At 38.3% G+C, this 27,473-nt stretch overlaps 1 protein-coding gene and 1 long non-coding RNA gene across 7 annotated transcripts in view; one reads left to right on the forward strand and one right to left on the reverse strand.

Annotated features, from left to right (window-relative positions):
• The window catches only part of MKLN1 (muskelin 1), a 359,034-nt gene that overhangs the window by 46,193 nt on the left and 285,368 nt on the right, over positions 1-27,473 (forward strand). The window lies entirely within an intron of this gene.
• LOC137229318 (uncharacterized) overlaps positions 1-27,473 on the reverse strand; it is a 70,316-nt gene that overhangs the window by 16,863 nt on the left and 25,980 nt on the right. The window contains exons 2-3 of the long non-coding RNA XR_010945630.1: positions 24,012-24,124; positions 8,385-10,271 (exon numbers count right to left, since the gene is read on the reverse strand). This is a non-coding gene — a long non-coding RNA (uncharacterized lncRNA). The remainder of the gene's footprint in view (positions 1-8,384; positions 10,272-24,011; positions 24,125-27,473) is intronic.

Here is a 27,473-nt window from a genome sequence, read left to right on the forward strand (position 1 = left end):
AATGTTTTCAAGGGTGCAGTGAGGTTTGGTACTCTCACCCACTATTTTTAGGACTGCATATTGATATAATCCCTTTGAAAAGCAATTTGGCAGTAAATATAAAGAGTCAAAAAATGGTGATGTCCTGGAACATTTTACGTTTTGGAAATTCTGAAAATCAATTCTAAGGAGATAATATATGGAAAAGAAAATAGGCAGGAAAATGTATATGGATACAATATTTATAGTATCAAGAAACTGGAAAGATTCTAAACATCTAACAATATAAGGAGATAGTTAAATTAAGTAAATTACTGTTCATTTACTAAATGATATATTATTCACTGTTAAAAAGATAGTTATAAAAAGCTGGTTAGCAACAAGGAAAATGCTTATGAAACAATGTTATATTTAAAGGAACAGGATCCACAATTGTATACAGTATGATCAGTTCTCTTTAAATATGCATACAGTTTTACATTTGGTAGTGTATGTATGTCAATGCTACTCTCACTTGGCCCCAGCTTCCCCTCCCCCACCTCACCCCATGCCCTCAAATCCATTCTCTATGTCTTTGTTTTTATTCCTGCCCTACCACTCGGTTCATCAGTACCATATACTACCAAATGTAAAATAGATAGCTAGTGGGAAGCAACAGCATAGCACAGGGAGATCAGCTCGGTGCTTTGCGACCACCTAGAGGGGTGGGATAGGGAGGGTGGGAGGGAGGCTCAAGAGGAAGGGGATATGGGGATATATGTATGTATATGGCTGATTCACTTTGTTGTACAACAGAAACTAACACAGCAATGTGAAGCAATTATATTCCAAAAAAGATGTATTAAAAATATGCTTATGAAAAAAGACTAGGAGGAAATGAACGCAAGTGCTGATATCAAATACATTAGGCTAATGGGATTATAGGCTTATTTTTTTTTCTAAATCTCAGATTTTCTGTATTTAGGCTATATCCTTTCTGTAATGTGGTTATGTTATTTTTTAAATAATCATTTTTTTAATGATCAAAAGAAGAAACTGAGCTGGTACAAGTCAACTCATCCTCTCGACTGCATTGTCGGGTATCAACGGGAAGTCTGAGCTTCTCAGCTCCCCCACCTCCTCACTCCCGACTTCTTCCTCTTCCCCACTTGCCTGCATAATTTTAGCCTGTATCCTCCTGGTTATGACGATCACAGTCATGAAACAACAAAGGCGGAAAGAACATAACTTGCCCTTTGCTTCTTGATGTTTATATGCATGGAGTGAGGCTAAGTCACCTGATCTATGTCTCCTTCGATTTTTTCTTTCTTTAACTACCACTTCCCCCATCGGTAGACCTTTAGGGTTCCTATTTTGCTCTTCTATACAGAGTTTATCACCATCTGATATATTATGTATTTACTTGTTTATTATCACAGTTTAGAAACTGAAGTGGTTAAAAAAAGAAAAAAGAAATAATACCATGTCAACCTAGTAAGTGTCAGTTAAGCTCTGTCCTCATTTTATTCCTCATATGTATTTCCTCATTTTATCCTTATAAATCAGCAAAATAAATGTTTCTCATATTTTAGGGATGAAAAAAATGAGGCTTAGGTTAAACAATTTGCCCAAGTTCACTGATCTAGGAGGTTACCAAGTTGAAATTTAAACCCTCATCTTTCTGACCTCAAATCTTATGCCCTTAGCCTGTACATCAATGAACACACATTAATTATTAAGATAGCCTAAGTTAATTTATTATATACACATTGCCCAGGTGAAGTAAGCAATTGAATAATTGAGTAATTCAAACTGAAACTCTCAATTAATTGACGTTGAGAATCTTTATGTCTAAATTAACCAGCTCATTGCTTTAGATTTTCTCTGTGTATGTCCACAGTGTCTCAATAACTATTAGAGACCCTAAAATTATCAATTTGAAGTATTTTGGATATCTGCAGTATTCTAAGCATTTACATATTAACCAAAATAATTTTATGTGATTTGATTAATGGCCTCCATTGGAGGATTTAGAAGCTCTCTTTTGGGACCAATAGCAACTTTTTTTGATAAAATAAAATCTTTGGTTATTAAATATTAAGTTAGATGTTTTCAGTTGGTTATTTGGACTAAAGAATTGAGACTATTAATAGAAGACATGTAAGATGTCAAAAGGAATATAAAATCCAGTTATGACTAATACTATTTCAGAGGAAACTTTAACAAAAAGAGATTTTCCATTTAATAACCCATTTATTTCAAGCAACAGTCAGTTTAATAAAGATTCTAAGCAAATTTGTTGTAATGAGATTGAAGGAACTGAATAGAATTTTCCAAGAAATGTCACTCATAATGTTCACCATTATAATAATATCTCAGCAGTGTTCTCCCTTGTCTGCCTTCTTTGGCTGAAGTCCCTTGTAGAAAACCCTTTCAGCTCCTGACATAGATGTGAGAAGCCATAACATCATCATCCTCATCATTGCTAATATTTTTGAGGACTTACTATGAGCCAGACTTTGCTGCATACTGCACTTGATTATCTCATTTTAATGTTCAGTATCCAATAAAGTAGGCACTATATCCATTTTATAGATAAAGAAACTGAGGCATAGAAGTATTAAGTAACTTGTTGAAGAAACAGTATTTGAAAATAAAAGAGAAAATCTGTTTTACTGGTTATTTTGCCTTCTCTGTGATCTGAGAGAATAACATTTTTAAAAGGAATGTCAAGTGTGACGTTACAGCTTTTACGTTAAAAGGAAGAGTGAAAGGCTTGTTTTGAATTGCTGTGGCTGTTATGCCAGTGATTAATTCCATTGGAGAAGTGGTTCAGCGAGAGTTGAAATTTTAGATCTAAAAGTCTGAGAGAGTGTGTTTTCCTTGGATAGTCTGTGCTTCCCTTACAACTCTTTCCCCCATCAGCCTGTGCTGAAAATGCCCCTTCACTATAAGAATGTTTTCATCTCTGAGGTTTTTTTACTGGTGGAGCTGTCCTTGGTCTGAAAGATCAGAGAAGAAATATTTTGCCCGGGGTTTCTGACTTCTCACAAAGTTCCTGGGCTTCTCAGTTGATTTGTAGAAACCTGCCAACTCATCATGTAGAACAGATTGGGAGAATTCTTAGGAGAGACCATGAAAACTCTAAAGTACTTCATTATAGTACATTTTTATTTTTCTCTCCACTTAAGCAGAGCTTTCCCACCTTAGGTCAGGAAATGGGGAACCTAAAGTTCACTTACCTCAAGAAAATAGTTTTGAATACCTACATAATACAGTTCTAAACACCACAAAAGATGAAGGTAAGTTCCTTCCCTCAAAGACTTTACATTCCAGTGATAAGACTTACATTTAATAAATATAGTTTAAAAACCCAGTGTCATAAAGAGACGTATCAGAAGAGTGCCATGGATACCAAGAGTTAAAAGTTCAAAACAGGGTAATGAGGGATGGGGGAGGATGCTAAAGCAGTGAGGGGGGCTCCAGGGGAGAGAGGAAACTTAATATAGCTCTTGAAGAGGAGGAAGCTAGCCACCAGAGTATGTAGTTTAACTGCACTTACCCAAAAATGAAATAAACAAAAACTATATGTGTATTAAATGCAGAGAGAAATTGTTGGAAAGATACGATACCAGCAAATTGGGAGGTGGGAGTGCAGTCAGCAGGTGATGGGGGAGGCGAAGGGAGGGCTAGAATTCATAGGGACTTTCAGTTTTTGCTGTACGTATACTTCTATATTGTTTGAATATTTTCCTAAAAAGAATGTTGCCATGCATTATTTTGTTTAATTAAAATGCACAAAATTTACAAAGCAAATGAGTAGTCTTGGGTTTGTAGAGCAAAAGGAAGAAGATATTCCAGATGAGAAGAACAGCTTGAGTTAATGCCTGAAGGTGGAAAGGTACAGGGTACATTTGGCGAACGGTGAGTAGGCAAGTGGAGAAAGGCTATGAATGCAAGACCTAGGAGTATGAGCCTTTCACCTTTGACCAGAAGCAATGAAGAACCTTTGAAGGATTTGGTTTGGGGTTGATTAATATAGCTGTACAAGGATTAATTTAACAATAAGCATAATTGATGACAGAAAGTTAGATAGTATGAATTCAAGTCTGCCTATCTTGCACACCATGAATGGCCATGAAAATGTCTCCTACAGTAACTGTAGCGAGAAAGGCTCTGACTTCCGCAAACCTGTTGTTAGACTTTTCAGGAACCATTGAAAGATAGAAATGCTGTCAAATGCAACTGGGGAGCAGCCACTTATACTTGATCCACAGTATTAATTTCACCATAAATCTTTGTGTAATGTTTGACATCTATGATGAATAATTCAAATGTATGAGGGAGATTTCGATCCCTAGCATATGAGAAATGACTGAGTCAGATTTGTAAAATTTGAGTAAAAATTACTTGATTTTAAAAATGAAAGTCAGGGGCTTCCCTGGTGGCGCAGTGGTTGAGAGTATGCCTGCCGATGCAGGGGACACGGGTTCGTGCCCCGATCCGGGAAGATCCCACATGCCGCGGAGCGGCTAGGCCCGTGAGCCATGGCCGCTGAGCCTGCGCGTCCGGAGCCTGTGCTCCGCAGCGGGAGAGGCCACAACAGTGAGAGGCCCGCATACCGCAAAAAAAAAAAAAAAAAAGAAAGTCAGATGTATTCTATAATATGGCATTTGTTTTATTTAGTTTGTCCTTTCCTTGGGTGAATTGGAGAAATCAATATTTTCTGTAAACATGTGTTTATAATTATAATACTATTCAAACACTATATATGTACACATTATATTTTATTCATACACACACTCACACACACACGAACGTATTTATACAACAGACACAGTGTAACAAAAATCTATAGCTACCTGGGAGTGGAGAATAAACTAACCTACAAGCCAATCTTTAAGGAAACATTAAATCTAATATGAGGAAAAATACTGCTGCTAGTTGAATCTTGAGTCATGCATTGTGACTTATTTTAAATGATTGGATTCTGGGTGAGATGAATTTCTTTATTGACCAATAAATGGAAGAGAGATATATCAGAGACTAGAATGATGATGTGAGTTAGGTTTGTAAAAACATGGTCTTAATCTACTGCAAATTATCTTGTAACCAGAAGTGATGTTTGAAGAAGAAACTGACAATTAAATTTAGTTTTTTCAATTTTCACTTTCCTCCTTCTTCAAACTTTATAGACTTTTAATCCCTCATCTTTCCCCTCACCATCTCCACCCCACTCAGTCTGTCCTTTTTTAGAGAGGCAGATGGCATTCTTTTTTTTTTTAATAACTTTATTTATTTATTAATTTTTGGCTGTGTTGGGTCTTCGTTGCTGTGCGCGGACTTTCTCTAGTTGCGGTTAGTGGGGGCTACTCTTCGTTGCGGTGCGTGGGCTTCTCACTGTCCTGCCTTCTCTTGTTGCGGAGCACAGGCTCTAGGCGTGCAGGCTTCAGTAGTTGTGGCACATAGGCTCAGTAGTTGTGGCTTGCAGGCTCTAGAGCTCAGGCTCAGTAGTTGTGGCGCATGGGCTTAGTTGCTCCGTGGCATGTGGGATCTTCCTGGGCCAGGGCTCGAACCCGTGTCCCTTGCATTGGCAGGCAGATTCTTAACCACTGCGCCACCAGGGAAGCCCGCAGATGGCATTCTTAATAGGCAAATTTGAGTTTCCCTGTCTGGTGAAGGGAACACAAGTACCAGGGGACAAGAATGGTCCAAAGAAGCTTTATAAATTCCGTGGAAAGAAAGATTCCTGATTTCATATGTTGGTTGCATTTTCGTCAGAACCTCTTCTCTGTTTTTTCTTAATCCTTCTTTATCCTTTAAAATTATTTTGTGGCATCTCTTCCCATCATGAGGATGAGGGCAGCACAAGGTATCTGACCTCTGTGTGTTGGGAGCAGGCAGAAATGCAAGATGATCCCGTGCCTTTCATGATTAGATAGACTCATATAAATTTTAGGAAGACAATTTTTGGAATTAAAAAAAAAATCCTTACAAAATATCTTCTAGACTAGAAAAAAAATCTTCCCATCATTTTGATGTAGTTCTTAACATTGATTTTATCAATTTAATCCGGTAAATACGTACTACTATCTGCCAAGTTGAATTTTTAAAAATTCATGTAGTCCTGATAGAATTGTGCTAATCAACAGGGTTACAGAAGGAGTACAGAATCTCAGCCTCTAGTACAATTCAGACAGAGGAAGTCTGTTCTCTGCCTCTCTCCTCTCTGTTTCGATTTCTCTCTGTCTCTCCTCCCCAATCTGTCTTCCGCCCTGATAGATGGGCACCCTATATGTATCTTCATCTGGGAAGCAATGCACTGTTTGAATTGTATCTGAGTAAGTCTGAAACCCCATAGGTGGAAGAAATTGCTTCCTGAGTTTGATGTTCTCTTACCCATGGAAAGAAGATGGAGCTTCTGTGAATGACAACAGCTTAAGCAGAGGCGGAGAAAGGATATTTATGAGTGCGAGAGTTGGCGAGAAGGTCATTCTAAGCAGAAAAATGGGAGCTGATTTTGTAATCACACAAAACCTTTGTTAAAGAGAAGAAGGAGTGGGGATTGGTGAAGAACTGATACACTAGATAATGCTGAGAGAAATTAGCACCAGCCAGAGAGTTAGGAAATACTTTGGACCAAAAAATTAACCACCCTCAGTTTATCTATTTATACATCAACATATTTGAGAGGAAACATGGAAAATATGCAAAAACATAAACACCACTCTGATGATGGTATTACAGGTCCCCAAAAGCAAAGGAACAAATGCCCCATTCATTCCCAGTTGACATCAGTTTATCAGTGGTTTGAGACCTAAAATAAACTTACTATCTTCAGTTCATTTTTGCTTTCCCTCTAAGTTCAGGGATAAAACTTTGAAGTTTCTTATTTATATAATATTTTTCATTAAATTTAATTTTATTAAAAATATATAAACATATTCAGCATTTATCATTTATAACATAGCCTATATGTTTATATTTACTTCTATGAAATAATTATTATAATATACAATTAATAGTATTTTCTCTGTTGTATTTATAATAGTGTTCTTATTTTTATATATTACTATACTTGCTCATGAAAATACTATATTTCTTGATCAATTTTAAAATATTATAAATACTTCAATATTTTGCTTTTGTGATTAAAAAATGTTTTATTTGGTGGGTTTAAAAAAAGATTGATATGTGCTTTTTCTTTTTGTATCTAGTAGCTAAATTTAGAGATTCTGCCTTATGTCACAAATGATCCTTGTTGGTATAAAAAGTTTATGTATTGGGGGCCATAGATAAGTCTTGTCTTTTAAGCTTTATTTACGAAGTTTTTGTCGATTGTTTCCTAATGTCCTCCATATTAGCTTGCCAGTAATAGGCAAAAATAAAGCTGGGACTGTGTCAAAAAAATTCACTGGACCACATTCATCCTTTTTCAGTAGAGTTTACTCAATAGTGTTCCCCATTCAGCTACTGTGCCAGCCAATGGAAACAGCTAGTTGTTGTCTGAAATGAAGAATAATTGGAAACATGGTGCCTGTTTCTTTTCCTGCAAGTAACAATTCATCCATTTAACATTCTTTTGGTGCTCTTGAATTCTGTGCTAGACAGCATTGTGTTCACTGTTCAGTTGAGGCCAAATGGAGAAATGTTAACCTTCTATCCTGCCCTGACCCTCCCAGTGGAAACTGTGACCAATGACAGCCATCTGATGGCCTGGCACCCCTACCAAGAGTTGGTTATAAACAACACTAGCAGCTTTATGTAGGTAAATGGACATCAACCTGGAAAATGCTAGGCCAGGAGGGATAATAATTATAGAAGAAAACATTTCTAGCTATTAAGAGTCTTACTCTATAGATAAAGACAGAAAGCCCAGCAAGGTTAAGTATCTTGCCCAAGGTCACTCTGCCGGCAAGCTGTAGGACAGACTGTCTGGTTCCAACATCTTCTGCACCCAAACCACAATATGGTTTCACCTTTTATGGCCAAATACATGATTGATTTTGTAAGCGTTCCATACACATATGAAAAGATTGCATATTCTCTTTTTGTAAGGTAAAAATTTATAGTTTTTTACTGTATACCAACCACACACATATACTCATATATACATGCATGTATGATAAACTTATAGGTTATAGTCTTCTACATTCTCACTTGTTTTTGACTTCATATTATATCAAATTTTGAAAGAGGTATCTACTGCTATGGTTGTCATCTCATCAAATAATGCTTGTCTTTCTAGCAGTTTTGATTTTTTTTAAATTTTGTACTTTTTTTAGTTCTTCATAGCCGAAACTATTATATTTTTTTCATGTTTATATCTGTACTGCAGGAAATTGAGCTGGCTGCATATAAAATGATACCCAAATAATAGTGGCTTAAATAAATAGAAATGTGTTTTTCTCAAACATGGAAGATACCTGATGGTAAAAAGAAGTCCAGGGCTGGTAGCAGGGCTTCGTGGTCATCTGGAATGCAAGCTCTGTGTGTCTTTCTGCTCTGCCACCTTTAGTAAGTGGTGCTCGTCTCCAAGTCATCATTGCAAGATGGTTCCTGAAGCTCCAGCCATCACGTACATATTCCAGTCAAGAAGGAGGAAAAAGAAGAAGGCAGAAAGGAATAGCTTCCAGCTGAGTTAGACTTCAACAGGCCCCACCCATTAACCTCTGCTTACAACTTATTGCCCACGCTCAATTGTAAAAGAGGATGGGAAAAATAATTTGTATCAAGACAGATTGCTGTAACAAATTAAAATGAGGTTTTGTTAGCAAGGGTGACAAGGAATGGACATAGGCATCTAGCAATCTCTGCCATAGTGCCTTTGATCATTCCATCCTCTTGTTCCTACTTAATGCTTTTGGCCTTGAATTTGTTATTAATATTGCCATTCATGCTTTTGGATTTGCCCAACCATTTATTTTCAAACCTCCTTTGTCCCTTTATTTGAAGTGAATTTCTTATACATAGTTTAATTTTGGATGTTTTTGAGCCCAATCTGAAAGTTTGTCTTTTGAAAGGGAAATGCAACTCATTCAAATTTTTAGTGGTAATTGATATATTTATTTTCATCCATTTATTTTTATTTTTATTACTTATTATACCTCGTTGTTTCTTCCTCACTCCCTTTGCTTTCTTTAAGTTTACCGGCATGACCCTTTTTATAAAGTTTTTTTCTCCCTCTGTTAAGTTGAAAGTTCTCCTTTGAATTGCTTATTTCTCTTAAATAAATAAATGCTCGTTTCTGACTAAGTAACCATATCTCCCTGTATCTCAGATATTCACTGAGAATATGCTGAGGAAGAAATGCAATTTATTTCTTCCATAGTGAAGTAAGGTCATTGGTACCATACACTAATTAAGGAAGTTTGTTTTCCTCATTCCCTTCAATATCACATGTAGACAGCAACGAACTCTCTTAAGCAGAGCTGGAGATGAGCCCAGTTTCGACTGAGAGCCACTCCTGTGTGCAGCACTTTCCAGATTCCTTTCAGTCTAACTATTGAAACAGAAAGGCAAGCTGTCTTCCTGGATTCTAAAAGTCCACATGGGAATGAATTATGATAAGTATTCATCCTTACATTTTTCTGGGTCTTTGCTAGATGCAAAACAAGTTACCGTGGGTGATAAAGCAAACAATAATAAGTAACATTGCAGTACACTTTGTGGCTTGCTATCCCCATTGCATTTGTTTGTTTGTTTTTTTGAGAACATGGGGACGGGGAAGGGTAAGCTGGGACAAAGTGAGAGAGTGGCATGTACATATATACACTACCAGATGTAAAACTGATAGCTAGTGGGAAGCAGCTGCATAGCACAGGGAGATCAGCTCGGTGCTTTGTGACCATTTAGAGGGGTGGGATAGGGAGAGTGGGAGGGAGGGAGACACAAGAGGTAAGAGATATGCGGATGTATGTATATGTATAGCTGATTTACTTTGTTATAAAGCAGAAACCAACACAACATTGTAAAGCAATTATACTCCAATAAAGATGTTTAAAAAAAAAGCATTAAAAATAAAATAAAACCAAAACAGATTAAACCCATTGCATTTGTTTTAAAAGAAGTTTTAAAACCTTTTACCATGGAAGGCTTGAGTTCTACAAAGTTTGTGGTAGTTCTATAAGGAACTTGTCTATGAAATTTAGCTTTAGATTACTTGGTAAGATTATTAAGTCTTTTTTGATAACTTTTACGTTTACATGAATATATTACCTCTGAAAGGAGTCTTCTTTCTCTCTTCTGGCTCCAAATTATACCTTCCACTTCATGCCACAGCAGTATACTTGTTCCCAAGAGCAATCGAGGATCTTAAAATTGAACGAATGGTATGTGTTACCATCTAGGTAGGAATTTTGCTGTTTTTACCATGGGAACAGTATAAAAGAAGAAATCAAAGTTTTGTTAAAACCATATAACTTCTACCTAACTTCATCATTATAATTTATGTCTTTTTTCTTTGAAATTTATTTTTTTATACAGCAGGTTCTTATTAGTTATCTATTTTATACATATTAGTGTATATATGTCAATCCCACTCTCCCAATTCATCCCACCACCACCACCACCACCCCCGCCAGTTTCCCCCCTTGGTGTCCATACGTTTGTTCTCTACATCTGTGTCTATTTCTGCCCTGCAAACCGGTTCATCTGTACCATTTTTCTAGGTTCCACATATATGTGTTACTATACGATATTTGTTTTTCTCTTTCTGACTTACTTCACTTTGTATGTCAGTCTCTAGATCCAACCACGTCTCTACAAATGACGCAATTTCGTTCCTTTTTATGGTTGAGTAATATTCCATTGTATATATGTACCACTCTTCTTTATCCATTCGTCTGTCGATGGGCATTTAGGTTGCTTCCATGACCTGGCTATTGTAAATAGTGCTGCAATGAACGTTGGGGTGCATGTGTCTTTTTGAATTATGGTTTTTTCTGGGTATATGCCCAGTTGTGGGGTTGCTGGGTCGTATGGTAACTCTAGTTTTAGTTTTTTAAGGAGCCTCCATACTGTTCTCCATAGTGGCTGTATCAACTTACATTCCCACCAACAGCGCAAGAGGGTTCCCTTTTCTCCACACCCTCTCCACCATTTGTTGTTTGTAGATTTTCTGATGATGCCCATTCTAACTGGTGTGAGGTGATACCTTGTGGTAGTTTTGATTTGCATTTTTCTAATAATTAGTGATGTTGAGCAGCTTTTCATGTGCTTCTTGGCCATCTGTATGACTTCTTTGGAAGACATTTAGGTCTTCTGCCCATTTTTTGATTGGGTTGTTTGTTTTTTTAATATTGACCTGCACGAGCTGTTTATATATTTTGGAGATTAATCCTTTGTCTGTTGATTCATTTGCAAATATTTTCTCCCATTCTGAGGGTTGTCTTTTCATCTTGTTTATAGTTTCCTTTGTTGTGCAAAAGAAGTTTCATTAGGTCCCATTTGCTTATTTTTGTTTCTATTTCCATTACCCTAGGAGGTGGGTCAAAAAAAATCTTGCTGTAATTTATGTCAAAGAGTGTTCTTCCTATGTTTTCCTCTAAGAGTTTTATAGCGTCCAGTCTTACATTTAGGTCTCTAATCCATTTTGAGTTTATTTTTGTGTATGGTGTTAGGGAGTGTTCTAATTTCATTCTTTTACATGTAGCTGTCCAGTTTTCCCAGCACCACTTATTGAAGAGACTGTCTTTTCTCCACTGTATATCCTTGCCTCCTTTGTCATAGATTAGTTGACCATAGATGTGTGGGTTTATCTCTGGGCTTTCTATCCTGTTCCATTGATCTATATTTCTGTTTTTGTGCCAGTACCATATTGTCCTGATTACTGTAGCTTTGTAGTATAGTCTGAAGTTAGGGAGTCTGATTCCTCCACCTCTGTTTTTTTTCCCTCAAGACTGCTTTGGCTATTTGGGGTCTTTTGTGTCTCCATACAAATTTTAAGATTTTTTTTCTAGTTCTGTAAAAAATGCTATTGGTAATTTGATAGGGATTGTATTGAATCTGTAGATTGCTTTGGGTAGTATAGTCATTTTCACAATATTGATTCTTCCAATCCAAGAACATGGTATATCTCTCCATCTGTTTGTATCATCTTTAGTTTCTTTCATCAGTGTCTTATAGTTTTCTGCATACAGGTCTTTTGTCTCCTTAGGTAGGTTTATTCCTAGGTATTTTATTCTTTTTGTTGCAGTGGTAAATGGGAGTGTTCCCTTAATTTCTCTTTCAGATTTTTCATCATTAGTGTATAGGAATGTAAGAGATTTCTGTGCATTAATTTTCTATCCTGCAACTTTACCAAATTCATTGATTAGCTCTAGTAGTTTTCTGGTGGCATCTTTAGGATTCTCTATGTATAGTATCATGTCATCTGTAAACAGTGACAGTTTTACTCCTTCTTTTCCAATTTATATTCCTTTTATATCTTTTTCTTCTCTGATTGCCATGGCTAGGACTTCCAAAACTATGTTGAATAATAGTGGTGAGAGTGGATATGCTTGTCTTGTTCCTGATCTTAGAGGAAATGCTTTCAGTTTTTCACCATAGAGAATGATGTTTGCTGTGGGTTTGTCATATATGGCCTTTATTATGTTGAAGTAGGTTCCCTCTGTGCCCATGTTCTGGAGAGTTTTTATCATAAATGGGTGTTGAATTTTGTCAAAAGCTTTTTCTGCATCTATTGAGAAGATCATATGGTTTTTATTCTTCAATTTGTTAATATGGTGGATCACATTGATTGATTTGCATATATTGAAGAATCCTTGCATCCCTGGGGTAAATCCCACTTGATCATGGTGTATGATCCTTTTAATGTGTTGTTGGATTCTGTTTGCTAGTATTTTGTTGAGGATGTTTGCGTCTATATTCATCAGTGATATTGGTCTGTAATTTTCTTTTTTTGTAGCATCTTTGTCTGGTTTTGGTATCAGTGTGATGGTGGCCTCATAGAATAAGTTTGGGAGTGTTCCTTCCTCTGCAGTTTTTTGGAAGAGTTTGAGAAAGATTGGTGTTAGCTCTTCTCAAAATGTTTGATAGAATTCACCTGTGAAGCCATCTGGTCCTGGACTTCTGTTTTTTGGAAGATTTTAAATCACAGTTTCAATTTCACTACTTGTGATTGGTGTGTTCATATTTTCTATTTCTTCCTGATTCAGTCTGGGAAGGTTATACCTTTCTAAGAATTTGTCCATTTCTTCCAGGTTGTCCTTTTTTTTCTTTTCTTTTTTGCAGTATGTGGGCCCCTCACCATTGTGGCCTCTCCTGTTGTGGAGCACAGGCCCCAGACGTGCAGGCTCAGCAGCCATGGCTTATGGGCCCAGCCGCTCCGTAGCATGTGGGATCCTCCCAGACCGGGACATGAACCCGTGTCCCCTGCATCGGCAGGCGGACTCTCAACCACTGTGCCATCAGGGAAGCCCCACGTTGTCCATTTTATTGACATAGAGTTGCTTGTAGTAGTCTCTTATGTTGCTTTGTATTTCTGCGGTGTCTGTTGTAACGTCTCATTTTTCATTTCTAATTTCATTGATTTGAGTCCTCTCCCTCTTTTTCTTGATGAGTCTGGCTAAAGGTTTATCAGTTTTGTTTATCTTCTCAAAGAACCAGCTTTTAGTTTTATTGATCTTTGCTATTGTTTTCTTTGTTTCTATTTCATTTATTTCTGCTCTGATCTTATGATTTCTTTCCTTCTACTAACTTTGGGTTTTGTTTGTTCTTCTTTCTCTAGTTCCTTTAAGTGTAAGGTTAGATTGTTTATTTGAGATTTTTCTTGTTTCTTGAGGTAGGCTTGTATTGCTATAAACTTCCCTCTTAGATCTGCTTTTGCTGCATCCCATAGGTTTTTGATTGTCGTGTTTTCATTGTCATTTGTCTCTAGGTATTTTTTGATTTCCTCTTTGATTTCTTCAGTGATCTCCTTGTTCTTTAGTAACTTATTGTTTAGCCTCCATGTGTTTGTGTTTTTTACATTTTTTTTCCCTGTAGTTGATTTCTAATCTCATAGCATTTTGGTCGGAAAAGATGCTTGATATGATTTCAGTTTTCTTATATTTACTGAGGCTTGATTTGTGACCCAAGATGTGATCTATCCTGGAGAATGTTCTGTGTGCACTTGAGAAGGAAGTGTAATCTGCTGTTTTTGGATGGAATGTCCTATAAATATCAATTAAATCTATCTGTTCTATTGTGTCATTTAAAGCTTGTGTTTCCTTATTAATTTTCTGCCTGGATGACCTGTCAATTGGTGTAAGTGAGGTGTTAAAGCCCCCCACTATTATTGTGTTACTGTCGATTTCCTCTTTTATAGCTGTTAGTGGTTGCCTTATGTGTTGAGGTGCTCCTATATTGGTGTATATATATTTATAACTCTGTTATATCTTCTTTTTGGATTGATTCCTTGATCATTATGTAGTATCCTTCCTTGTCTCTTGTAACATTCTTTATTTTAAAGTCTATTTTGTCTGATATGAGAATTGCTACTCCAGCTTTCTTTTGATTTCCATTTTCATGGAATATCTTTTTCCATCCCCTTACTTTCAGTCTGTATGTGTCCCTAGGTCTGAAGTGGGTCTCTTGTAGGCAGCATATATATATGGGTCTTGTTTTTGTATCCATTCAGTGAGACTGTGTCTTTTGGTTGGAGCATTTAATCCATTCATGTTTAAGGTAATTATCGATATGTATGTTCCTATTACCATTTTCTCAATTGTTATGGGTTTGTTTTTGTAGGTTCTTTTCTTCTCTTGTGTTTCCCACTTAGAGAAGTTCCTTTAGCATTTATTGTAGAGCTGGTTTGGTGGTGCTGAATTCTCTTAGCTTTTGCTTGTCTGTAAAGCTTTTGATTTCTCTGTCAAATCTGAATGAGATCCTTGCTGGGTAGAGTAATCTTGGTTGTAGTTCTTTCCTTTCATCACTTTAAATATATCCTGCCACTCCCTTCTGGCTTGTAGAGTTTCTGCTGAGAAATCAGCTGTTAACCTTATGGGAGTTCCCTTGTATGTTATTTGTTGTTTTTCCCTTGTTGCTTTCAATAATTTTTCCTTGTCTTTAATTTTTATCAGTTTGATTACTATGTGTCTCAGCGTGTTTCTCCTTGGGTTTATCCTGCCTGGGACTCTCTGTGCTTCCTGGACTTGGGTGGCTATTTCCTTTCCCATGTTAGGGAAGTTTTCAACTATAATCTCTTCAAATATTTTCTTGGGTCCTTTCTCTCTCTCTTCTCCTTCTGGGACCCCTATAATGTGAATGTTGTTGCGTTTAATGTTGTCCCAGAGGTCTCTTAGGCTTTCTTCCTTTCTTTTCATTCTTTTTTCTTTATTCTGTTCCATGGCAGTGAATTCCACCATTCTGTTCCAGGTCAACCTCAGAAGAACGGAGGTTCTTCTGCCTCAGTTATTCTGCTATTGATTCCTTCTAGTGTATTTTTCATTTCAGTTATTGTACTGTTCATCTCTCTTTGTTTGTTCTTTAATTCTTCTAGGTGTTTGTTCTTTAATTCTTCTAGGTCTTTGTTAAACATTTCTTGCAACTTCTCAATCTTTGCCTCCATTCTTTTTCCGAGGTCCTGGATCATCTTCACTATCATTATTCTGAATTCTTTTTCGGGAAGGTTGCCTATCTCCACTTCATTTAGTTGTTTTTCTGGGGTTTTATTTTGTTCCTTCATCTGGTACAAAGTCCTCTGCCTTTTCATTTTGTCTATCTTCCTGTGCATGTGGTTTTCCTTCCACAGGCTGCAGAATTGTAATTCTTCTTGCTTCTGCTGTCTACCCTCTCTAATTTATGTCTTTTTAAAAAAATTATTATTTTAGTTTCCCTATGGATATGATTTGGCTACAAATTGTATACATTTTGATAAATCTTAGAATAATAATTCTATACAGCAAACTATTTGTATTCTGCAAAAATTTATTTATACATATAATCAAATAAATAAGTAACCTGTTAGGTACAACAAACTCTCCACCTTGAAACACTTGGGTTGTAATATTTGCCCCTGAGGCTCTCACTCCCTTCAGTATCAAGAATGGAATGACCCCCTTATTCTGCCACTTGTTATATAGTGATGGAGCAAAGTGACAAAGTATCAGTTCTGTTGTTGGAAGTGTTTCCTTTCCATCATCACTATTTTCCTGTAACATTTTAGGCAAGGGGAGCAAGGCATGGTGTCACAGGAAGAGAATAAGTAACAGATTAATACACTTAAAATCTACCACTTCTTTCTCTTCTTAAGTATTTTTCCTCCAGTATTGACTATGGAAGGGGCTGGCCTCACTTCAGCCCTGGGGAAGTGAGAGAAACTTAAGAGTGAGAAAGAAAAATGTGTGATGAAAATAAAATTATTTTAGGAAAATATATGTAAATAAACATGTTATTGTATCTGAGCATTAAAATTTATTGGCATATAAAGTGAGTTTAATTTTACTGGCTACTAATGTTGAGTGAACATCAGGCTTCACAAGATTGATCATATGTTGAAGCTGGATGATAGGTTCAGAAGAATGGAAGTTGGGTGCATTTTTACTCTTCTTTCTACCTTGTTTATGTTTGAAACTTTCCATAATAAAAACACTTGGAAAGAAAATAAGGTTTCAGAAAACTGTTCTAGATTGGTTAGTTCTGAAAAAGAGATTCCTCTTTTTATGCTGCATAAAAAGAGCATCATAAATATCTTCATCATTGGAGTTCAGAACTGGTCTGGATTCAATATGCCAATAAAATGCTTCAACCCTGTATGTAAGTCCTACAGTTGATACTCCATGACTGAACCTGGAAAAAAACAGGCTTGCATAGCTTTCATGAATTAATTGAAGATAATAAAATTTTAAAATGTCAGTAAGAGATGACAACGCTTACCAGAAACAAGTCATCAGTTCTCTAGTTATTTTTACTTTCACATTATGTGGATCCAGAGTATTAGATAGGGAATCAGAAATCTATATAAGCTAATCCCTAGAATATACAACTTATTTTCTGTCTTAGCATCTCCGTTTTTCCCTCGGTTCTCATTTAGAGAAGAAACCCCACAACTAAACTTTATATCTTCCAGAAGCATTTGAGGAATAACGATGTTTTAAAAAAAAGATTTTTCTAATGTATCATATAGAATTCTATTACTACAAGGAGATTGTTTCCTCTGCTAAGAATAAATAGAAAATAAAGACTATAAATGAATGAATAATTCTAAAAGTCTGTTTCATAGTGTCATTTCTTTGTAAAATTTCTCATACAAGGTGTCATGTTTTTCATTTTCTTCTCAGCTGCCCTGGGCTTAGAGCAATGATCTGCCAGTCACCTGTATCAAGTATGTGCGAGAATATAGAAATATACATAATCCTTGCCTTGGGTACAATTTGAGTGAGCCGATATAGCACAAGGAAGTCTCTGAAACCCTAGTGGGTTACAAATGCATTGATCTCCTGGAGCCCTGTGTGATAGATGTGACCATGGCATGCTTTGTGACTTTTTTGGTTGGTTTGCTTAGACTTCAATCAAATTTTAAGGTAACTATGGGGTGAGATGCAGTAAGGGACATTTCACACAGCTTCAGGAAGATGTGGAGTGGCTTTGCCACTCAAATAAAAATAAATCCTGAGAAATAATCCCCTAAAGGAACAGAATGTAGGGGAGAAGGGAAGACAATGCCTTATCATTAAAAATGAATCAGATATTTACTAAGTGCCTCTTCTGAAGATTTCTTACATTTCTGTAGCTAGCAAATCTTGGTTTACAAAATACTTTCACATACGTTATCTTATTTGATCCTCCCAACAAACCGGTAAGGTAAGCAGGGCAATCTTAAGATGAGGAAATTACATCTCAGAGGCTTATGTGCTTCCTGCAGCCCTTATTCCCAGCTGAAATGTGCAGGGGCAGAGAAGCTACCCAGGCCTCCAAACATGGTCCTGTAGTCATTTTCCACTGACCACCAGTATTGCGCTCCTCCATCCTGTGTGTGGTTCTGTGGGGGATTCAAAAGAAGTAAAGATCCCTGCCCTCAGTGAGTTTATGATCTAGATTGGAAACATGCAAGTTTTACATAATGAAACAGAGAACTAAGTGTTAAATTGTATGAAATGGGCTATAAATACAGTAACATTTGGATTCTATTTTTTTAAATATTTATTTATTTATTATTTATGGCTGCGTTGGGTCTTGGTTGCTGCGCACGGGCTTTCTCTAGTTGCAGTGAGTGGGGGCTACTCTTCGTTGCAGTGTGCAGGCTTCTCATTGCGGTGGCTTCTCTTGTTCTGGAGCACGGGCTCTAGGCGTGCGGGCTTCAATAGTTGTGGCGCACGGGCTCAGTAGTTGTGGCTCGTGGGCTCTAGAGCGCAGGCTCAGTAGCTGTGGCGCACGGGCTTAGTTGTTCTGTGGCATATGGGATATTCCCGGACCAGGACTTGAAGCCATGTCCTCTGCAATGGCAGGCAGATTCTTTTTTTTTTTTTTTTTTTTGCGGTACACAGGCCTCTCACTGTTGTGGCCTCTCCCATTGCGGAGCACAGGCTCTGGACGCGCAGGCTCAGCGGCCACGGTTCTTGGGCCCAGCCACTCCGCGGCATGTGGGATCTTCCCGGACTGGGGCACGAACCCATGTCCCCTGCTTCGGCAGGCGGACTCTCAACCACTGCGCCACCAGGGAAGACCTGTGTAGCCACTTTAATATTGAAGATGGAAAAAGAAAAGCAACATTTTCGGCATATTATGCTTTATTATTTCAAAAAGGTAAAAATGCAACTGAAACGCAGAAAAAGATTCGTGCAGTGTATGGAGAAGGTGCTGTGACCGATTGAATGTGTCAAAAGTGGTTTGTGAAGCTTCCTGCTGGCGATTTCTCACTGGACGATGCTCCACAGTCAGGTAGACCAGTTGAAGTTGATAGCAATCAAATCGAGACATTAACTGAGAACAATCAACATTACACCACGTGGGAGATAGCCAACATATTCAAAATATCCAAATCAAGCATTGAAAAATCATTTGTACCACCTTGGTTATGTTAATCGCTTTGATGTTTGGGTTCCACATAAGTTAAGCGAAAAAAACCTTCTTGACTGTATTTCCGTATGTGATTCACTACTGAAATGTAACGAAAACGTTCCATTTTTAAAACAAACAATTTGTTTTAAAATTGTTTGATGGGCGATGAGAAGTGGATACTGTACAATAATGTGGAATGGAAGAGATTGTGGGGTAAGCGAAATGAACCACCACCAACCACACCATAGGCCAGTCTTCATCCAAAGAAGGTGATGTGTATATTGTGGGATTGGAAGGAAGTCCTCTATCATAAGCCCCTTCTGGAAAACGAAACGACTAATTCCAACAAGTACTGCTCCCAATTAGACCAACTGAAAGTAGCACTCGACAAAAAGCATCCGGAATTAGTCAACAGAAAATGCATCATCTTCCATCAGGTAATGCAAGACCGCATGTTTCTTTGATGACCGGGCAAAAGCTGTTACAGCTTGGCTGGGAAGTTCTGATTCATCCGCCGATTCAGCAGACATTGCACCTTCGGATTTCCGTTTTTTTCTGTCTTTACAAAATTCTCTTAATGGAAAAAATTTCAATTCCCTAGAAGACTGTAAAAGGCACCTGGAACAGTTCTTTGCTCAAAAAGATAAAAAGTTTTGGGAAGATGGAATTATGGAGTTGCCTGGAAAATGGCAGAAGGTAGTGGAACAAAGGGGTGAATATATTGGTCAATAAAGTTCTTGGTGAAAACGAAAAATGTGTCTTGCTTTTACTTAAAATCTGAAGGGACTTTTTGGCCAACCCTATACTTTATAATCCTGCTTGCCACAGGGAAAGTCAAAACAGCAGTCACGTGCTGGCAGAGCTGTACTGGAGTCATCCCTCAAGCATCAACGCTTGCCCACTCAGAGGAGGAGAGGCGGTGGGAGAAATCAGCTTGGAGTTCAGGATGTAGCTGTAACGTTTTGTGTGTGAATGTGAGGGTGTGCTTTGGAGACACCACCAGCACCTCCAACAGCACTGGTCACTTACACTGAGCACCTGGGGGCAAATGTGAACACAATTCTATCTGACTGCTAGGTCCAAGCACATAACTGCTACCACCGGACCATCCATGTCATCAAACGTGTACCCTTTGAATTCCTTTTCCAGGAATGGCAATGGATTTATGCTGAGTCACTCAAGCTTTCACTTCGTCCAGTGGTTGTGAGCGTGGACTCTGGAACCAGCTCTGTCACGTGCTAGCTGTGTGACCTTGGGCAAGTTACTTAAAAATTCTCTATGCCTCCAATTCCCCATGTGTGAAAGGGTGGTAATTATACTAGCCACCCCATAAGTCGTTATAAAAATTAAATGAGTTTAGACATGTAAAGAGCCTAGAACATTGCCTGGCACATATTAGCTACTGCATAAGTGTTAGCTATTTTCATTCGTTCATCTAATATTAATTTAAAATCTCTGCTCTGGACACTGTTAGGTGTTGAGAAGTAAAAACAAAGAAGACACAGTGTGCTTTCAGTGGGCTTCTACTCTATAGTATAGGCTTGTGTTTTATTCATCTTTTTGTGCCTAGCACAAGAACTGTGAGGTACTCAATATATGTTTTTGAATGTGTGATTAGATTGGAGAAACAGGCAAGTATACCACTAGTTTCAGTTAAATGACTTTAACAGTGTCTGGCACATAGAAAGTGCCTGGTAACATATATGCATTATAAACTATTTAAATTATTAATTTAGTAGAATAAATGCTGAGACTGAGTGTGCGGACTGGAGGCTGAGGGTGAGGAGGTGGAGGTGCGCTCAGGGAAGTCTTCCAAGAGGCAGTATCACTGAGCTGAGTTTTGATCAGTGAGTGGGCGTTAGCCAGTAAGAGAAGAGGGCTAAGTGTGTTCCCGGCAGAAGGAACATTGTGTGCAGAGCTAGAGAGGCGTGAAATAGCACAATACATTCAGGGAGCTCCGAGTAGGCAAGTACGACTGGAGCCCCATACAGTGTGCATTTGTTAAATGAGTATTTGAGATTAGAGGCTGGGAAATGAAACAAAACAAGTGAGACATCACTTGTGTCACCCTGGCCTTTAGCATTAGCTAAATAACCAGTTATGGACTAAGTGGCTAGGGAATTTTAAGTTGTTCAGTATAGTCCTTCCCCTGGTACAAATGCTGTTAGTCTATACAGCATTGCTTTATTGTCAGCCCCTTCTTGTCTTCTGATAGAGGAAGTAAAGTCACTTAATTTACCTGTTGTTTTCAAAGTAGTTGAGATGAATTACAATAAAGTTGATGGGATCATGGTGTAGGTGAAGATGTTTTTGCATAGTAACATAGATTGCTCTAGATCAGGGGTTAACAAGCTGTGGCCTAAGGGTCAAATCCTATCCACTGCCTGTTTTTATAATTAAGCTTTTTTGGAACACAGCCATGCCCATTTGTTTACATGTAGCCTAGAGCTGCTTTAGCACTACACGGCAGAGTTGAGTTGTTGTGAAAGAGACTACGTGGCCTGCAAAGCCTAAAATATTTACTGGTTGGCTCTTTACAGAAAATGTTTGCCAGCCCTGCTCTAGAGTCATCTCTTCTAATCTGATAAATGAAAACCACCTAAATATTTAAAACAGGGGATTGATTTGGATTTAGAACCAACATGGCAAACAACAGGTTATTAAATTTTTTAAATTCACTACCAAGGAGAGAGAAGATTGCATTTAGCCATAAAGGGTACGATAAACATGAATAAATCAATGAACATAGATTCTGTGACTGGTCTTCAAATTTGACTCTGAGCTTCCTGGCAGTCAGGAAAAAAAAAAAGAATGGAATTGGTTATCTGTATTAGTTACTTACTGCTTCGTAACTTATTGCTTAAGACCTAGTGGCTTAAAATAGCCACCATTTACTATTTCTCATGAGACTGTGGGTTGGCTGAATGGTTCTGTTAATCTAGCAGGGGCCTGGCTGATCCTGGTGGGCTTGCTCATGCATTTGTGATCAGCTGGTGTTAGCTCTGGACTGGCTGGTCTGGGATGGTCTCAGGTAGGATGACTATGATCTCTCATCCTCCAGCAGCCTAGCTGGGGCTTGTTCACACAGCAGTGGCAGTTTCCAAGAAAGAAAGAAAATAGTACTGCACACTTGAGGCTTAGCCAGGAACTGGCACATTTTAACTGGTTTTGCATTCCAGTGGCCAAAGCAAGTCAAATGGCCCAGATTCAACGGGTGGGGAAATAGACTCTAACTCTTGAAGGGAGGGGCTGCAAAGTCACGTTGCAAGGGGGAGGGGAACAGAAGGGCGAGAACTGAGGCCATGATTAAAATCGATCGGCATCTTAGCCCGCATGTATTCCAACCATAAATTATAAAAAGACAAAGTTGTCTCTGTGGTCTAAAGTGGAAAGGAGTATTCATCATATGTCTATTCAGCCCCACCCACAGATATGAATCATCATTGTCTTTAACTAAGCGGACCAATATCTTCTTGCTAATGACAGATGCAGAGGAGTGGAAAGAAGCCTGTCAGAAATGTGGCACATACCATATGAGACCCAGGCCCATATTAAAATACCGTCTTGATGAATTTCACCAGGGAATCAGACTCAGTTTTAATAAGTTAAGGGGGTAAGGAAAATCGTTATCACAGAAGTAACCAATGGCTAAACCAAACAGCCTTTGAGACTACAGACCTACAGTATTCTTGCTGACCATTCCTATGCCCCTCCACTTCCATTATCAGGTGGTTTTAAAATTGGTCAAAGACAACATTGCTATCTATGGATATGGGTATGATTGAAAAGATGGAATAAACAGTCTTTTAAAAACTCACTAGCCTGGAAGCTGCTGCATAGCACAGGGAGATCAGCTTCATGCTTTGTGACGACCTAGAGGGGTGGGATAGGAAGGGTGGGAGGGGATATGGGGATATATGTATACATATAGCTGATTCACTTTGTTGTACAGCAGAAACTAACACAACATTGTAAAGCAATTACACTCCAATAAAGATATAAAAATTTTTTTTTAATTTTAAAAAAAGGAAAAAATAAAAATATCTCACTAGCCATGTGTTGATTTTTTTAAATTTATTGCTGGAATATCTTCATTATTACCAAAGTTGCCTTAATAAATAATGTTAAATATAAATAGCAACAGTGATGTCAGGAATCTGCCTTAATGTTTCTTTTCCTGGTACCATGGGCTGTCAGTAAGAAGAGAACAGAGGTAACCCTAAATCCTTAGAGTCTATTTGGACTCTACTCATAATATCCCAAAGCTCCAAAAAAAAATAAAAAGCAAAGTCTTAAGAACAAAACTCAAACTCCCAAACCCTTTCAGACAAAGCCACACAACCTAGGTTTGGGAATATTCTCTCTGGCCTAGAGCCAGTCAGCGTGCTTAAGCCTTGTTCACAAGAAGCTGACACCTTTACACGTGGCCTTCCATGGAGCTGCCACCATCAGACTTCTGTTGTAGCAACAGTAGTGCATGGGGAGGTACATGACAGTATTTAGGGAGCTATTAGATGCCTGTTGACTCAGACATCAGGACCAGCTGTGAAGGGAAATCTATTTCAACTTAGATACAGTGAAAAAGAACCGAGCTGTTGACATTATTGAAGAGATGGGGACGAAACTTTCAGCATGCTTGAAGATAACCAGCCTCTGGGCAGGTCTGGGAGAGGTAAGGCTGTCTCAGGAAGGACAGATGAAGCTTTCAAAATTTGGTGTGCAGAAAGTCAGAAGTTAACCTTGGGCGGGCCACAAAAAGGTTAAGTGATATAACATATTAAATACCTGGCAGGGTACTTAGAAAAGTAGATCTCAACAAATGTTGGTTCCTTTGCTCTCTCTGTATCTCCCCTCCACCTGAGAGATTTCTTAAAAAACGACCTGCCAGCCAGCTGCCATTGGAAGGATAGGATAAGCTGCTGATAGGCGGTTAACAATCAACAAAATTCACACTCAGGTAGACGAGCAGGGCATGTCACCTTTCCTACCCCTCTCCTCATCACAGCCTGGAGGCAGCACAAAGACATTCCTTCCTTCCTGCAGAGGAAGTGTGTGTGTTCTCTCAGACCTACCTTGGCATTCCTTGATGTCTTAGAGAAACAGATGACCCCGACTGAGCAAGACAGTCAGCAGAACAGCAGCCCTTGATGCTGCAATTGGAAATTTCCATTCTTTGCTTGCAGCTCTGAAAAAAAAAAAAAAAAAAAATCTAAAGAGCCCAGTAGCTGGGAAATTTCCACAATGGAAAATTTTAACATATTCTTTAGCTCTAAACTATGCAGGTTTATAGAGACAGTTTTTTTCTTTTGGTAATTTCCTTCTTTAACAATAATTTATGAACATGGTAACACTACAGCTGTGGGAATAGGGAGGGCAAGATGACTTGGAGGGGAATGGATATGGTTTGGTTAGTGGGAGGCTGTGCTATATAGGCGTTTGACAACCTGAACCACAGAAATGCAGATTGCTACAAGACCCACTGGTTGGGAACTCATCCAAAATAGGGATAGTTTGCCCAGTAGCACTGCAGAGAAATCTGTTTAGAGACTTGAAGTGGAAAGTGAATGGAGAGAGCTTTGAACAGGAGATGGTGAGTCCTGTTGCTGAAAAAAACAATCTCAGGCAGATCTCTTCGACCACTGCTTCTTAAACCTAAAAGTGCATATGACTCACCTGGAAATCTCGTTAAGCTGTAGATTCTGATTCAGTAGATCTGGGATGGGACCTGAGACTCTATGGTTCTAACTGGTTCCCAGGTGATGCTGTTGCTGCCCTTCAGTGGTGCCCTTCTAAGGACCACTCTGTGAGTAGCCAGACCATAGACAACAGGTCCTCATCAGTGTGAGGCCAACTTGCCTTCCGTAGCAAAACACAGTCAAAGGACAGCTGGAAGCGAGCTCCCTTGGGGTTGTTTTCTCAGATTACAAAGCTACGGTCTAAGAGAAGAACTGAATGTCTTCTGGAAAGATGCTTCATGCAAGTCTGGATAAAGTGGATCTTTTGAAAGTGTGGGGATGCAAGCAGTTACCAGAAACCTACTTACTCCAGCAGGTTCAAGTTGGTGGTTCCTGGAACTCAGTGCCTTTCCAGAGAAATCCCTATAAGAAGGTGATTAAGATCCCTAAGCTGGTCCTGTTTCCTGAGTGATTCTCCAGTATTGTGGCATATGGGGTGAAACATAGATGAACTAGCTGCAATTACTGAGGGAATACTGTTGGCCAGAAGGGTATAATGGGGGAAAGGAATCTGTAAAATAAATTACATCCATCCCAGCCAGAGTAATTGTCTCACTTTTAATTGAAATAAAATAAAGTGGGAATAGGAGAATTTTCACCTTTGTGCTACCTATTTTCCAGAAAGAGCCAGAGAAAGAGAGACCGAGAGAGAGACTGAGAGAGAGAGAGATCTGGAATCTTTATTCCAGGGCGTTACCTCCAGTTGAGCTGTAATGTATCTGCTGTGTGTATCTTTAAAGCAACATTTGTCCTATTTTTCATTTTCCATTCAATTGAGTTTTGGATGGGTTATTACTACCTACTTTTCAAATGAAGTACACAGGAGCATATGGGGAAAAAAGAGGAGGGAGATTACCATCATGAAAATGTAGTGTTGAAATCAGAGTGTAACAGGCATGAAATGAATTTGATATTAAAAAGTATTAAAATATATATTAAAAGTAAATACCTATGCTAGTATCCTATCATTACATAATATTTATATATTCTAAATGGCTTATAGGATTATTTAGGGATTTGGACTTTTAGAATTTCTAGGAGATTTAAAAAAATCTTCTCTGTGGGGTTAAGGTATGATGATTCAGCATTGAAATAGATTTCCTAATTAAGCAAAAGAGATCAGTTTTGATTTTTTCTTACTATTGGTCTCAATGAGCAATTATTCACCTAAGAGTCATCTTACAACCTATAGCCAATCAAATAGAACTTGCTTGATCCACCTAAAGTCACATCTACTTAACAAACACAATAATTATAATAAAATTTAATATTATGGAGTACTTACAACAAGTGAGGCATTTGATCCTTACAACAAGCTTATAAGATGGGTACCATTGTTATATAGATGAGAAACTGGGATTTAGAGAGCTTAAATGAATTGCTTGGGATCCATACATTATGGCCAAACAGGGTCTCTGGCCAAACCCAGTTACTCTAGTGCTTTTTCCAAATGCCACAGCTACATCTCAGCTTCATTTCCCTTATCACAGACAGATGGATAGATACTCCTTCTCAAGTTTAACAACTTCACAGAGCTTGATTCAGATACTGAATGTGTTGTTAGTTGCTTACAGCTGCTATTTCTCTAGCAGTGCAGTAAGTCCAGGCAAATTCTTTTGAAGAGCTCATTAAAACTGCTAAAATAAAGTCTTAGAAGCAGGTGCATTCATTAGCTGAAATGCAGACGATTATGTTAATATCGCATTCAGGTGACAAATTTAAAGCCATCGAAATCATGGAGGATAAACGGATTTTTAAAGCTAAAGTTAACTTTTCCCTTGCAGGGCTCTTCTCTCTGTTAAACATGTGACTGCCTTTGCAGCTGTCAACCTGGGGACCTCCAATGTTACCTCACAAAAATAAAATCATTTTTGCAGTATCATATTTCCTTTACAATTTCTTGGGTCTCTATTCAGGAAAAGAAAGGTAAGGAGTTGCCTACAAGCCTACTGCTATTCTCTAAATAGGAAATCTGGCGCTTGATTTAAATCTAATGTCAGATTGAGCCCAAGGGTAGAGGAGACATGATCAAGAAGATGGTTAGAATATGTGGATGATAATTTCAGGTTAGGATCAGATGGACAAACAGCTTTTTCACTTTGTCTTTTCTTTTTTCTCTTAAAGAAATACTGAGCATGAAATATGTATATGACCATACATGTGTATTTAGGAGGCTGTACATCAGAATCTGAATAGTTACGCCAGGATGATTTTGATTTTCTTTTTTTGTTTTGTATTTCTCAAATCTTCTACAATGAATATGTATTACTCTGTAAATTTAAAAATTATTACAAATTATTATGGAACAGTTAGCCTCTCCACATTCAGTTATTTTATCTATAAAATTGGGTTTTTTTGTTTTTTTTTTTTGCGGTACGCGGGCCTCTCACTGTTGTGGCCTCTCCCGCCGCGGAGCACAGGCTCTGGACGCGCAGGCTCCGGACGCGCAGGCCCAGCGGCCATGGCTCACGCGCCCAGCCGCTCCGCGGCACGTGGGATCTTCCCGGACCGGGGCACGAACCCGTGTCCCCTAGCATCGGCAGGCGGACTCCCAACCACTGTGCCACCAGGGAAGTCCCCAAACTGGGTTACTTTTTAATTGCCTAACATATGGGAATCGGATGAGATGTTTTCCCAACACCCTTTCTTCTCAAATCTGGGATGTCTGTGGAGACACTGATTCCTCCTTTCAGAAGAAAATATAAAAGAGGAATAGTATCCAGCCACTTATAAGAAAATTATAAACATGCTTAAAGATTTTTTTTTAATAAGTCTTCAAAACCTCCATCAAGTGGGAAT

The sequence above is a fragment of the Pseudorca crassidens genome, chromosome 8 (assembly GCF_039906515.1).
Source record: "Pseudorca crassidens isolate mPseCra1 chromosome 8, mPseCra1.hap1, whole genome shotgun sequence".
Taxonomy (NCBI): domain Eukaryota; kingdom Metazoa; phylum Chordata; class Mammalia; order Artiodactyla; family Delphinidae; genus Pseudorca; species Pseudorca crassidens.